The 16,295-nt window shown below is 35.7% G+C and overlaps 1 non-coding gene across 1 annotated transcript; it reads right to left on the reverse strand.

The window, feature by feature from the left end:
* Positions 1-4,063: 4,063 nt before the first annotated feature.
* Positions 4,064-4,169, reverse strand: LOC141645214 (small nucleolar RNA R71). The gene has a single exon (XR_012544798.1). It is a non-coding gene; the product is annotated as a small nucleolar RNA R71 (small nucleolar RNA).
* Positions 4,170-16,295: the final 12,126 nt, after the last annotated feature.

Below are 16,295 nucleotides of genomic sequence, written 5' to 3' on the forward strand. Positions count from 1 at the left end.
TGACTAATAAAGTTGCCCTTTAATCGATTTTATGACATAAAAATCAATAAATATACGTAAACAATCAAAATTAATCATTCAACTTTAGATCTGATGTTCATATCAAATATGCAACATTAGGGAAAAATTTTATGCCATAAAATTTATTTTAGCTATTTTTGTTAAAAATAGTCACTATTTATATCATTTTAACCATTAAAATTATAAATCATGAATAATAAATCACATTTATCTAAAATTTTACATAAAATCTGTAAAATATGCATGTGACATCATATTAAAATTTCATTGCGCATTTCAAAGTTTAACTATTTTTAGTCATTTAACCTCTATTTATGCCATTTTTATCACATAAAAATCATAAATCATGAAATATTAATCACATTAATACGAAATTTTACATACAATACATACAATATTCATGAGAGGTCATACTAAAAAATCATGGCCAGTAATGAAGTTTAAATATTTTTAGTAACTAAAAGTTCATTTTACTCAATAAAATATAATTATTTCACTAAAAATCATTAAAATAAGCAATAATTATTCATAAATCATCAAAATGATCTAAATATGTTTTAGAATCAGAATATATTACATGCAAAATAATTTCGTGGCTTTATCACATAAATCACAAAATAACTAGTTTTAATTAAGTTACATTAACTCGGAAAAACTAAACCGATTATACATGCAACACCAAAGCTCTTGATGCCAATTTTAGGTTCATGTACCCATATTAAACTCATCTAATCATTTTATAAATTACTTATAATTTATATTTATGTGGATCTAGTTGCATGCATAACTAAATAAAAGAAATAAAGAAGAAAACAATGTTCCTTACATTGTTAAAGGGTTCGAAATGGGCACAAGTAAGGTCTCCTACCTTCACTTGTTCTTGAGCTTAAATGTCAATGGAAGATCCTCCAACCTTGGTCTCAAATATAGAACCCTCCTCAAGAGATGCACCCAAGATTAGCCCTTATCACTACTAAATAATATTTGCTAGATACTTATTTAGTAATTTACCTTAAAAATGACTACTAATACTCATATATTACATTAATAATATTAGTAGTATTTTTGAACAATTTAGATCAAAACTTCTTAAGTTTTAGAGAGAAGAAAATAAGTATGAGAGAGGGATTTTCATGTATATCTTTTTTAGAGAATGATAGAGTAAAGTAAGAAGAACAAATAATTCTCCTCCCTTCACTCTTACCGTCCAAATGCTCTTACATAGAGCATTTTGGTTTTCTCCTATTTGTCTTATACAATATGCTTTTGTGTGTAGGTAGTAAAGTATGTCATAAGATGTTGGAGCATCTTTCCAGCAACAAAATGACAAAACCAAAAACTCAAGCATGCTACCATCTTGGACGGTACACTTGAGTGTATATGGGTCCATTTTTGTCTTATAATATTTGTCCCACAAATGCTTATAAGTCTTATGTTTAATTATCTTACATAATTAAATATTAATTTGATCATACAACAATTATGTGACAAATTAATAAACAAATATTCACTCAATTTATTGAGTAATATTTTAGCATTATATCAACATATAATGGGTTCCATAAAAGCTAGTTAGTTAAATTTACAAACTCTTGTCAATGTAAATAACTAATTACCTCTACCTCGAAATATTTATAAAACCTCAACATAATTTAGTAAATTAATATATTAATCCACTAAATTGAATCTTATTTAATCACATTACAATAAGATACAAAATCTAACTCATAAATATAAATTGTTCTTATTTAAGGAATTAATTAACTTGTATCAATATACAACTAATTAACTTTACTGATTAGGGCATCATCCTATAGGTGTGACCTTAAGGGATCAACTGACCACCACCGTCCTACGTGATACGTGCATTTTGTATAGTCTTTTTAGCCTATTTCAGCACGTATTTCCATGTACTTTTGTACTGTTTATATTTCATTATGCCCCGAATTGGCTACTTTGGTTCGTTTTGTCCATTTTGTAGAAATGAACGTGAAAGTAGTGGAATCGTACCATTTTCGTCCCTTGTTGCATGCATTTTGAGGAGACGGGATTGTTCAGAGTGAGATCTTGCATTAGGATGCGTTAAGGAACGGTTTACAGAGCAGTCGGTCACGAGTTTGAGCTGTTTTGGAGGAAGAACACTCGATCGAGCTGTTTTGTTACTCGATCGAGTGGTTTCTATGGCTGAGGTTGGTCGATCGAGTAGTATTGTACTCGATCAAGAAGTGCTGGAATTAGGAGTTACTCGATCGAGTAACAATTTTGGTCGATCGAGTAGATATTTTGGAGAAGTACTCGATCGAGTTGTTTCAGACTACTCGATCGAGTGGTTTTGGCTGTCATGGGCTTTAATTAGTCCGTGAACGTGTTTTAGCCTATGGACTTAGTAATTTTTCTATTTAAACGCATAATAACTAGGTTATTAGCATTCAGTTTTAATTTTATCATTTTGATCTTTCACAGTAAAGACTGCGTTGCTTTCTCTCTTTTACTGTCACTTTGCTTTCGGGGTTATTTAGCTCGGATTTGTTTGTTCTTTACGCCGGATTCTTGCGATTGTAATCCCTTTCTCTCTTTTAATATTAATCTTTCATTTATTCATCTTAATTACTTGTTTTGCTCTTCCTTAATTTCTGCCCTAATCTTTTTTTATGCATTTTAATTATTATTTCATCATGCTTTATATTAGTTATTTCAATATTGTTATTATTGACAACATTAGCGATATGAGTAGCTAAATCATTCCATGTTGGGATTAGGGGATCTGCGGTAGAAATGCGACGATGTAGTAAATAGGTTTGACGAATAAATTGTGAGACTATGTCCCCATAGCAATATAACTGTATTTACCGACTTAGTTGAGTGCACGCTTCTGAGTCATCTTTTTAATCTGGTTAAATTTAATCCTGGATCGGAAGATTGGACTAAATAGGCCTGCTATGAACAGTAGACTACCCTGACGAGGACGGAAGTTAAATTAGTGGTAATCTAGGATAAAAAGTGGACCGGAAGGACCTTTCCATATCCGTCTCGCAGTAATTTATCTATGTTTTTTACAGTTGAGTCACTGGACTACCGTAGTGAACCGAAATCCTGACATGTCCCCTCTCTATTGATAGTTTAATCTCATTTTCTGCCTTTATTGCTCTTTCCTTGCTTCTCTTCCTTTTACACCTTTAGTTTAGAAAATCAATTACAATAACCCCCCCCCCCCCCCCCCCCCATTTGTGACCAAATAGACGGACCTTTATAGATATCTTGCCTCCCTGAGGAGATCGACCTGACTTCCCTAGCTATATAGTTAGTTTAGTTAGTTATTTTTGATAGGTATACGACAGCCCTGTCAAATTTTGGCGCCGTTGTCGGGGAGGCAATTGCCCTATCTGTCTTTGTTTCGTTTATTTTAACCGTCTCAGGGAATTTTTATTCCTTGAGGCAGTTCTTATTCATTTTCTTTCAGTGTTGTGTATGCCCAGGTCAAACAGGTTGGAGTTACTTCCAGCTGATTCTGAGCCAGAGAGACTGTTCAGGCATAGACTCCGTCTGCAAAGAGAATCACGAAAGGAAGCCTTGAGTACTTTCGAACCCGAACTTCAGCATTTCCTATTTACAGAAAATCCATCTTTTGAAGAAGACACTTTCAGTTCTGTAAACCAACCAGTAAAGATGCCGAATATTGCTAGTCATTCGGAGCCTAAAGCATCATCTATTCCTAAAGGTTTCAATCTCCAGACTGAGGATGGGAATACTTTTGACATCCGTTCGTCCTATATCAATCTGGTGGAGAGAAATCTCTTTAGAGGTGTGGCAGGTGAAGACCCGAGGAAGCATATGGAGGTCTTTACGGACTACTGTTCTACTATCCCCGCCACAAAGGGGGTAACTCAAGACAAGATTAAGGAGGTGCTATTTCCTTTTTCTTTGACTGACTCAACCAGGGAGTGGCTGACTGATTTGGACCGCATGGCCGCAGGGGTCATAGACTGGGAGACCCTTGCTCTTGCTTTTTATAAGAGAGATTTCCCTCCGCAGCGCACTAATCAGCTGAGGGCCAAGATTACCAGTTTCAACCAGGCGCCTGATGAAACTTTCTATGAAGCGTGGTGCCGTTTCAAGAGGTTGGTGAGGTCTCTTCCTCACCATGTTTTTGATCCGTGGTTCCTGTCCAATCAGTTCTACAATGGGTTGTACGATGATCACAGAGCCATACTTGATGCATCATCCAACAGAAGATTCCAAAAGAACTCTGACGATGATAAGGGATGGGCCCTTATTGAAGAGATGGCGACCCACTGTGCTGAGTATGGAAACCCGAGGGATGGTATTAGAACAGTTCATGCAGTCGATAAGCAAGTTGTGGCTCAGCTGGAAGCCATGAATGCTAGATTTGATAAGTTGGAGCTGCATTCTGCTGGGGAGCCTCAGACGGTCCATTTACTTACTAGAGGGGAGACTGTCACATGTGAGAGGTGTGGGAGCAACGACGGTCACACTGCTGTTGGCTGTCTTACAGAGAAGGAACAGGTCCTTGATTTTCAACAATACAGGCAAGGAGGGGGTTCCTATTATAATAACCAAAGGGCAGTCCATCCCAATTTGAGATGGACAAGTCAAAATGTGCTCAATCCTACCCCTCCACCTCCGCAGCAGCAGCCATATGTCCCTCCTCATAAGGCTCAACAAGGCTTTCAGAAGCCTCCTTCCTTTCCTACACCTAATCAAGGTGCATCATCTTCTGGTGGGGTAAGTGAGATAGGTGAGTTGAAGACGATGTTGCAGTCTTTGACAAAGTAGTGGCAGCTAAGTGTCCAACAAAAAGATGCATCTATCAAGGCACTTGAAACTCAAGTTGCCCATTTAGCCGCGAACCAGTCCACAAGGAAACCGAGACATTTACCGTCACAAGCCGATAAGAATCCACATGAGACGGTGAATTTAATTAATTTGAGGAGCGATTATTCATATGAAGGACCGGAATCAGACTCGGGGAAGGAAACTACTGCTGATGAACAGTGCACTGTCGAAGAAAAAGAGCTGACGACAAAGAAAATACTCGATCGACTAGTTTCTGGGGGTCGATCGAGTAAAACTGCTGAAGAAAGGACTCGATCAAGTGGAATTTCTACTCGATCGAGTGAACAGGAAAAAGAAGAGCTCGATCAAGTAAATAAAACTGTTTGATCGAGTGAATTTGCTGAAGAATCTGCTCGATCGAATGATATTTTTGGTCGATCGAGTAATGAAGATAAAGAACAACTCGATCGAGTGAAAAATCACCTGAAAGACCACGTTCGAGAGGAAAGAAGTCTCGATCGAAGGATTTAGAGCTTGATCCGGCTGATACATTGAAAGAGAGGAACAAAGGGCTCGAGATACCCATCACGGTGCCCTTCCCGAGGCGTTTGCAGAGTACTAAGGCTAATCAACAATTTGGCAAATTTGCCGAACTCCAGAAAAGCTTGCAAGTCACTGTGCTATTCGCCGAATTGTTGACATAGGTACCCTCTTACCTTAAATTTATGAAAGAAATTTTATCGCGTAAGAGGCACATTAACGACCATGAGACGGTAGCTTTGACCGAGGTAGGGACGGCCCTAGTTCAGAATAAGTTACCTCCCAAACAGTCAGATCCGGGTAGTTTTTCGATTCCGTGTCATATTGGTACCCACTTGATTGATAACGCGTTATGCAATCTTGGCGCTAGCGTGAGTGTCTTACCGCTGTGTCTGGCTAAGAGACTTGGTTTGACCAAGTTTAACTGCACAAATATGACTGTTCATATGGCCGACCGTAGTATATCACGGCCACCAGGTGTCATAGAAGACATACCTGTTAAGATCGGGAGGTTCTTTATTCCCGTTGATTTCGTTGTATTTGACATCCCCGAAGACACACATACCCCTATCATTTTAGGGAGACCATTTTTATTTACTGCCCGTGCAGTGATAGACGTCGGGGGCAAGACATTGACTTTCCAGGTTGGGGACGAGGAATTGATATTCCATCAGTCTAAGTCCCGAAGGGCTCCCATTTAAGCTCAGCCTTGCAATGCCCTCTCTTCTACTGACCCTCCCATTGACACTCCAAATGAAGATTTGGAACATCGTGCTGCCATCGTGACCCCTCCGCCTCAGGTTGACAGCAAAAAGGAGGAAAGTTCGTCTGTTAAATTACAAAACGGTGATGCGAAATAACATTAAAATTACAACCAAATCGATATTCGCTTTCATTACGGGTAATACCAATTAAAAACTAAGGCCATACTAAGATAAAATTACATAATTCAAAATTATATAAATAAAAATGACATTCAACAATGAAATATGCAGCATTATATTATGTGATTAACATGCCAAATTAATGTGCCAAATCGCCCTACTTAAACCTTATATCGTATATAATCGGTTTTATGGAAATGTGTGATAATAACTTATTAAAATCACAAATCAATACTTAAATCAAATTTAAGTCTAAGTTAATTATCCTAACCTTCTTAGGACTCAAAAATTAATATTCACTCAATTTTTTACTATAATTCAACTCGGGTTTCTATTATTGCTTATTAACCTTCTCTTAATCATAACAATTATGAAATAATTTCCAATAAATCATAAAAATTTGAAAAATTTCGAAATCACAATTTTGTAAATACTGGAATATTATCAATATTCTAAAAACTCAATAAATTTTTTGCCCAAAAAATATTTATAATTTATTTCATTAATAAATCTTATAAAACATAACTTTTACCATTTAATTCCAAATTAAACATAAAAATTATGGAAAAATCAAAATCAAAATTTTGAACATTCTTAAATAATTTCCAGAACCTGTAAATGGCAAAATTTCAACCAAAATTTTCGAATTTATTTTTATGACTAATAAAGTTGCCCTTTTATCGATTTTATGACATAAAAATCAATAAACAAACGTAAACAATCAAAATTAATCATTCAACTTTAGATCTGATGTTCATATCAAATATACAACATTAGGGAAAAATTTTATGCCATAAAATTTATTTTAGCTATTTTTGCTAAAAATAGTCACTATTTATGTCATTTTTATCACATAAAAATCATAAATCATGAAATATTAATCACATTAATACGAAATTTTACATACAATACATACAATATTCATGAGAGGTCATACTAAAAAATCATGGCCAGTAATGAAGTTTAAATATTTTTAGTAACTAAAAGTTCATTTTACTCAATAAAATATAATTATTTCACTAAAAATCATTAAAATAAGCAATAATTATCCATAAATCATCAAAATGATCTAAATATGTTTTAGAATCAGAATATATTACATGCAAAATAATTTCGTGGCTTTATCACATAAATCACAAAATAACTAGTTTTAATTAAGTTACATTAACTCGGAAAAACTAAACCGATTATGCATGCAACACCAAAGCTCTTGATGCCAATTTTAGGTTCATGTACCCATATTAAACTCATCTAATCATTTTATAAATTACTTATAATTTATATTTATGTGGATCTAGTTGCATGCATAACTAAATAAAAGAAATAAAGAAGAAAACAATGTTCCTTACATTGTTAAATGGTTCGAAATGGGCACAAGTAAGGTCTCCTACCTTCACTTGTTCTTGAGCTTAAATGTCAATGGAAGATCCTCCAACCTTGGTCTCAAATATAGAACCCTCCTCAAGAGATGCACCCAAGATTAGCCTTTATCACTACTAAATAATATTTGCTAGATACTTATTTAGTAATTTACCTTAAAAATGACTACTAATACTCATATATTACATTAATAATATTAGTAGTATTTTTGAACAATTTAGATCAAAACTTCTCAAGTTTTAGAGAGAAGAAAATAAGTATGAGAGAGGGATTTTCATGTATATCTTTTTTAGAGAATGATAGAGTAAAATAAGAAGAACAAATAATTCTCCTCCCTTCACTCTTACTGTCCAAATGCTCTTACATAGAGCATTTTGGTTTTCTCCTATTTGTCTTATACAATATGCTTTTGTGTGTAGGTAGTAGGCTAGGTAGTAAAGTATGTCATAAGATGTTGGAGCATCTTTCCAGCAACAAAATGACAAAACCGAAAACTCAAGCATTCTACCATCTTGGACGGTACACTTGAGTGTATATGGGTCCATTTTTGTCTTATAATATTTGTCCCACAAATGCTTATAAGTCTTATGTTTAATTAACTTACATAATTAAATATTAATTTGATCATACAACAATTATGTGACAAATTAATAAACAAATATTCACTCAATTTATTGAGTAATATTTTAGCATTATATCAACATATAATGGGTTCCATAAAAGCTAGTTAGTTAAATTTACAAACTCTTGTCAATGTAAATAACTAATTACCTCTACCTCGAAATATTTATAAAACCTCAACATAATTTAGTAAATTAATATATTAATCCACTAAATTGAATCTTATTTAATCACATTACAATAAGATACAAAATCTAACTCATAAATATAAATTGTTCTTATTTAAGGAATTAATTAACTTGTATCAATATACAACTAATTAACTTTACTGATTAGGGCATCATCCTATAGGTGTGACCTTAAGGGATCAACTGACCACCACCGTCCTACGTGATACGTGCATTTTGTATAGTCTTTTTAGCCTATTTTTGATAGGTATACGACAGCCCTGTCAAATTTTGGCGCCGTTGTCGGGGAGGCAATTGCCCTATCTGTCTTTGTTTCGTTTATTTTAACCGTCTCAGGGAATTTTTATTCCTTGAGGCAGTTCTTATTCATTTTCTTTCAGTGTTGTGTATGCCCAGGTCAAACAGGTTGGAGTTACTTCCAGCTGATTCTGAGCCAGAGAGACTGTTCAGGCATAGACTCCGTCTGCAAAGAGAATCACGAAAGGAAGCCTTGAGTACTTTCGAACCCGAACTTCAGCATTTCCTATTTACAGAAAATCCATCTTTTGAAGAAGACACTTTCAGTTCTGTAAACCAACCAGTAAAGATGCCGAATATTGCTAGTCATTCGGAGCCTAAAGCATCATCTATTTCTAAAGGTTTCAATCTCCAGACTGAGGATGGGAATACTTTTGACATCCGTTCGTCCTATATCAATCTGGTGGAGAGAAATCTCTTTAGAGGTGTGGCAGGTGAAGACCCGAGGAAGCATATGGAGGTCTTTACGGACTACTGTTCTACTATCCCCGCCACAAAGGGGGTAACTCAAGACAAGATTAAGAAGGTGCTATTTCCTTTTTCTTTGACTGACTCAACCAGGGAGTGGCTGACTGATTTGGACCGCATGGCCGCAGGGGTCACAGACTGGGAGACCCTTGCTCTTGCTTTTTATAAGAGAGATTTCCCTCCGCAGCGCACTAATCAGCTGAGGGCCAAGATTACCATTTTCAACCAGGCGCCTGATGAAACTTTCTATGAAGCGTGGTGCCGTTTCAAGAGGTTGGTGAGGTCTCTTCCTCACCATGTTTTTGATCCGTGGCTCCTGTCCAATCAGTTCTACAATGGGCTGTACGATGATCACAGAGCCATACTTGATGCATCATCCAACAGAAGATTCCAAAAGAACTCTGACGATGATAAGGGATGGGCCCTTATTGAAGAGATTGCGACCCACTGTGCTGAGTATGGAAACCCGAGGGATGGTATTAGAACAGTTCATGCAGTCGATAAGCAAGTTGTGGCTCAGCTGGAAGCCATGAATGCTAGATTTGATAAGTTGTAGCTGCATTCTGCTGGGGAGCCTCAGACGGTCCATTTACTTACTAGAGGGGAGACTGTCACATGTGAGAGGTGTGGGAGCAACGACGGTCACACTGCTGTTGGCTGTCTTACAGAGAAGGAATAGGTCCTTGCTTTTCAACAATACAGGCAAGGAGGGGGTTCCTATTATAATAACCAAAGGGCAGTCCATCCCAATTTGAGATGGACAAGTCAAAATGTGCTCAATCCTACCCCTCCACCTCCGCAGCAGCAGCCATATGTCCCTCCTCATAAGGCTCAACAAGGCTTTCAGAAGCCTCCTTCCTTTCCTACACCTAATCAAGGTGCATCATCTTCTGGTGGGGTAAGTGAGATAGGTGAGTTGAAGATGATGTTGCAGTCTTTGACAAAGTAGTGGCAGCTAAGTGTCCAACAAAAAGATGCATCTATCAAGGCACTTAAAACTCAAGTTGCCCAGTTAGCCGCGAACCAGTCCACAAGGAAACCGAGACATTTACCGTCACAAGCCGATAAGAATCCACATGAGACGGTGAATTTAATTAATTTGAGGAGCGGTTATTCATATGAAGGACCGGAATCAGACTCGGGGAAGGAAACTACTGCTGATGAACAGTGCACTGTCGAAGAAAAAGAGCTGACGACAAAGAAAATACTCGATCGACTAGTTTCTGGGGGTCGATCGAGTAAAACTGCTGAAGAAAGGACTCGATCAAGTGGAATTTCTACTCGATCGAGTGAACAGGAAAAAGAAGAGCTCGATCGAGTAAATAAAACTGTTTGATCGAGTGAATTTGCTGAAGAATCTGCTCGATCGAATGATATTTTTGGTCGATCGAGTAATGAAGATAAAGAACAACTCGATCGTGAGCCTGCTAGTGCTCGATCGAGTGAAAAATCACCTGAAAGACCACGTTCGAGAGGAAAGAAGTCTCGATCGAAGGATTTAGAGCTTGATCCGGCTGATACATTGGAAGAGAGGAACAAAGGGCTCGAGATACCCATCACGGTGCCCTTCCCGAGGCGTTTGCAGAGTACTAAGGCTAATCAACAATTTGGCAAATTTACCGAACTCCAGAAAAGCTTGCAAGTCACTGTGCTATTCACCGAATTGCTGACACAGGTACCCTCTTACCTTAAATTTATGAAAGAAATTTTATCGCGTAAGAGGCACATTAACGACCATGAGACGGTAGCTTTGACCGAGGTAGGGACGGCCCTAGTTCAGAATAAGTTACCTCCCAAACAGTCAGATCCGGGTAGTTTTTCGATTCCGTGTCATATTGGTACCCACTTGATTGATAACGCGTTATGCAATCTTGGCGCTAGCGTGAGTGTCTTACCGCTGTGTCTGGCTAAGAGACTTGGTTTGACCAAGTTTAACTGCACAAATATGACTGTTCATATGGCCGACCTTAGTATATCACGGCCACTAGGTGTCATAGAAGACATACCTGTTAAGATCGGGAGGTTCTTTATTCCCGTTGATTTCGTTGTACTTGACATCCCCGAAGGCACACATACCCCTATCATTTTAGGGAGACCATTTTTATTTACTGCCCGTGCAGTGATAGACGTCGGGGGCAAGACATTGACTTTCCAGGTTGGGGACGAGGAATTGATATTCCATCAGTCTAAGTCCCGAAGGGCTCCCATTTAAGCTCAGCCTTGCAATGCCCTCTCTTCTACTGACCCTCCCATTGACACTCCAAATGAAGATTTGGAACATCGTGCTGCCATCGTGACCCCTCCGCCTCAGGTTGACAGCAAAAAGGAGGAAAGTTCGTCTGTTAAATTACAAAACGGTGATGCGAAATAACATTAAAATTACAACCAAATCGATATTCGCTTTCATTACGGGTAATACCAATTAAAAACTAAGGTCATACTAAGATAAAATTACATAATTCAAAATTATATAAATAAAAATGACATTCAACAATGAAATATGCAGCATTATATTATGTGATTAACATGCCAAATTAATGTGCCAAATCGCCCTACTTAAACCTTATATCGTATATAATCGGTTTTATGGAAATGCGTGATAATAACTTATTAAAATCACAAATCAATACTTAAATCAAATTTAAGTCTAAGTTAATTATCCTAACCTTCTTAGGACTCAAAAATTAATATTCACTCAATTTTTTACTATAATTCAACTCGGTTTTCTATTATTGCTTATTAACCTTCTCTTAATCATAACAATTATGAAATAATTTCCAATAAATCATAAAAATTTGAAAAATTTCGAAATCACAATTTTGTAAATACTGGAATATTATCAATATTCTAAAAACTCAATAAATGTTTTGCCCAAAAAATATTTATAATTTATTTCATTAATAAATTTTATAAAACATAACTTTTACCATTTAATTCCAAATTAAACATAAAAATAATGGAATAATCAAAATCAAAATTTTGAACATTCTTAAATAATTTCCAGAACCTGTAAATGGCAAAATTTCAACCAAAATTTTCGAATTTATTTTTATGACTAATAAAGTTGCCCTTTTATCGATTTTATGACATAAAAATCAATAAACATACGTAAACAATCAAAATTAATCATTCAACTTTAGATATGATGTTCATATCAAATATACAACATTAGGGAAAAATTTTATGCCATAAAATTTATTTTAGCTATTTTTGCTAAAAATAGTCACTATTTATATCATTTTAACCATTAAAATTATAAATCATGAATAATAAATCACATTTATCTAAAATTTTACATAAAATCTGTAAAATATGCATGTGACATCATATTAAAATTTCATAGTGCATTTCAAAGTTTAACTATTTTTAGTCATTTAACCTCTATTTATGCCATTTTTATCACATAAAAATCATAAATCATGAAATATTAATCACATTAATACGAAATTGTACATACAATACATACAATATTCATGAGAGGTCATACTAAAAAATCATGGCCAGTAATGAAGTTTAAATATTTTTAGTAACTAAAAGTTCATTTTACTCAATAAAATATAATTATTTCACTAAAAATCATTAAAATAAGCAATAATTATCCATAAATCATCAAAATGATCTAAATATGTTTTAGAATCAGAATATATTACATGCAAAATAATTTCGTGGCTTTATCACATAAATCACAAAATAACTAGTTTTAATTAAGTTACATTAACTCGGAAAAACTAAACCGATTATGCATGCAACACCAAAGCTCTTGATGCCAATTTTAGGTTCATGTACCCATATTAAACTCATCTAATCATTTTATAAATTACTTATAATTTATATTTATGTGGATCTAGTTGCATGCATAACTAAATAAAAGAAATAAAGAAGAAAACAATGTTCCTTACATTGTTAAATGGTTCGAAATGGGCACAAGTAAGGTCTCCTACCTTCACTTGTTCTTGAGCTTAAATGTCAATGGAAGATCCTCCAACCTTGGTCTCAAATATAGAACCCTCCTCAAGAGATGCACCCAAGATTAGCCCTTATCACTACTAAATAATATTTGCTAGATACTTATTTAGTAATTTACCTTAAAAATGACTACTAATACTCATATATTACATTAATAATATTAGTAGTATTTTTGAACAATTTAGATCAAAACTTCTCAAGTTTTAGAGAGAAGAAAATAAGTATGAGAGAGGGATTTTCATGTATATCTTTTTTAGAGAATGATAGAGTAAAATAAGAAGAACAAATAATTCTCCTCCCTTCACTCTTACCGTCCAAATGCTCTTACATAGAGCATTTTGGTTTTCTCCTATTTGTCTTATACAATATGCTTTTGTGTGTAGGTAGTAGGCTAGGTAGTAAAGTATGTCATAAGATGTTGGAGCATCTTTCCAGCAAAAAAATGACAAAACCAAAAACTCAAGCATGCTACCATCTTGGACGGTACACTTGAGTGTATATGGGTCCATTTTTGTCTTATAATATTTGTCCCACAAATACTTATAAGTCTTATGTTTAATTATCTTACATAATTAAATATTAATTTGATCATACAACAATTATGTGACAAATTAATAAACAAATATTCACTCAATTTATTGAGTAATATTTTAGCATTATATCAACATATAATGGGTTCCATAAAAGGTAGTTAGTTAAATTTACAAACTCTTGTCAATGTAAATAACTAATTACCTCTACCTCGAAATATTTATAAAACCTCAACATAATTTAGTAAATTAATATATTAATCCACTAAATTGAATCTTATTTAATCACATTACAATAAGATACAAAATCTAACTCATAAATATAAATTGTTCTTATTTAAGGAATTAATTAACTTGTATCAATATACAACTAATTAACTTTACTGATTAGGGCATCATCCTATAGGTGTGACCTTAAGGGATCAACTGACCACCACCGTCCTACGTGATACGTGCATTTTGTATAGTCTTTTTAGCCTATTTCAGCACGTATTTCCATGTACTTTTGTACTGTTTATATTTCATTATGCCCCGAATTGGCTACTTTGGTTCGTTTTGTCCATTTTGTAGAAATGAACGTGAAAGTAGTGGAATCGTACCATTTTCGTCCCTTGTTGCATGCATTTTGAGGAGACGGGATTGTTCAGAGTGAGATCTTGCCTTGAGATGCGTGAAGGAACGGTCTACAGAGCAGTCGGTCACGAGTTTGAGCTGTTTTGGAGGAAGAACACTCGATCGAGCTGTTTTGTTACTCGATCGAGTGGTTTCTATGGCTGAGGTTGGTCGATCGAGTAGTATTGTACTCGATCAAGAAGTGCTGGAATTAGGAGTTACTCGATCGAGTAACAATTTTGGTCGATCGAGTAGATATTTTGGAGAAGTACTCGATCGAGTTGTTTCAGACTACTCGATCGGGTGGTTTTGGCTGTCATGGGCTTTAATTAGTCCGTGAATGTGTTTTAGCTTATGGACTTAGTAATTTTTCTATTTAAACGCATAATAACTAGGTTATTAGCATTCAGTTTTAATTTTATCATTTTGATCTTTCACAGTAAAGACTGCGTTGCTTTCTCTCTTTTACTGTAACTTTGCTTTCGGGGTTATTTAGCTCGGATTTGTTTGTTCTTTACGCCGGATTCTTGCGATTGTAATCCCTTTCTCTCTTTTAATATTAATCTTTCATTTATTCATCTTAATTACTTGTTTTGCTCTTCCTTAATTTCTGCCCTAATCTTTTTTTATGCATTTTAATTATTATTTCATCATGCTTTAAATTAGTTATTTCAATATTGTTATTATTGACAACATTAGCGATATGAGTAGCTAAATCATTCCATGTTGGGATTAGGGGATCTGCGGTAGAAATGCGACGATGTAGTAAATAGGTTTGACGAATAAATTGTGAGACTATGTCCCCATAGCAATATAACTGTATTTACCGACTTAGTTGAGTGCACGCTTCTGAGTCTGATTAAATTTAATCCTGGATCGGAAGATTGGACTAAATAGGCCTGCTATGAACAGTAGACTACCCTGACGAGGACGGAAGTTAAATTAGTGGTAATCTAGGATAAAAAGTGGACCGGAAGGACCTTTCCATATCCATCTCGCAGTAATTTATCTATGTTTTTTACAGTTGAGTCACTGGACTACCGTAGTGAACCGAAATCCTGACATGTCCCCTCTCTATTGATAGTTTAATCTCATTTTATGCCTTTATTGCTCTTTCCTTGCTTCTCTTCCTTTTACACCTTTAGTTTAGAAAATCAATTACAACAACCCCCCCATTTGTGACCAAATAGACGGACCTTTATAGATATCTTGCCTCCCCGAGGAGATCGACTCGACTTCCCTAGCTATATAGTTAGTTTAGTTGGTTATTTTTTATAGGTATACGACCACCTGTCAAATTTTGGCGCCGTTGTCGGGGAGGCAATTGCCCTATCTGTCTTTGTTTCGTTTATTTTAACCGTCTCAGGGAATTTTTATTCCTTGAGGCAGTTCTTATTCATTTTCTTTCAGTGTTGTGTATGCCCAGGTCAAACAGGTTGGAGTTACTTCCGGTGATTCTCGAGCCGAGAGACTGTTTAGGCATAGACTCCGTCTGCAAAGAGAATCACGAAAGGAAGCCTTGAGTACTTTCGAACCCGAACTTCAAAGATTTCCTATTTACAGAAAATCCATCTTTTGAAGAAGACACTTTCGATTCAGTAAACCAACCAAAGTAAAGATGCCGAATATTGCTAGTCATTCGGAGCCTAAAGCATCATCTATTCCTAAAGGTTTCAATCTCCAGACTGAGGATGGGAATACTTTTGACATCCGTTCGTCCTATATCAATCTGGTGGAGAGAAATCTCTTTAGAGGTGTGGCAGGTGAAGACCCGAGGAAGCATATGGAGGTCTTTACGGACTACTGTTCTACTATCCCCGCCACAAAGGGGGTAACTCAAGACAAGATTAAGGAGGTGCTATTTCCTTTTTCTTTGACTGACTCAGCCAGGGAGTGGCTGACTGATTTGGACCGCATGGCCGCAGGGGTCACAGACTGGGAGACCCTTGCTCTTGCTTTTTATAAGAGAGATTTCCCTCCGCAGCGCACTAATC

This window comes from Silene latifolia, chromosome 2 (genome assembly GCF_048544455.1).
Source record: "Silene latifolia isolate original U9 population chromosome 2, ASM4854445v1, whole genome shotgun sequence".
NCBI classification, from domain to species: domain Eukaryota; kingdom Viridiplantae; phylum Streptophyta; class Magnoliopsida; order Caryophyllales; family Caryophyllaceae; genus Silene; species Silene latifolia.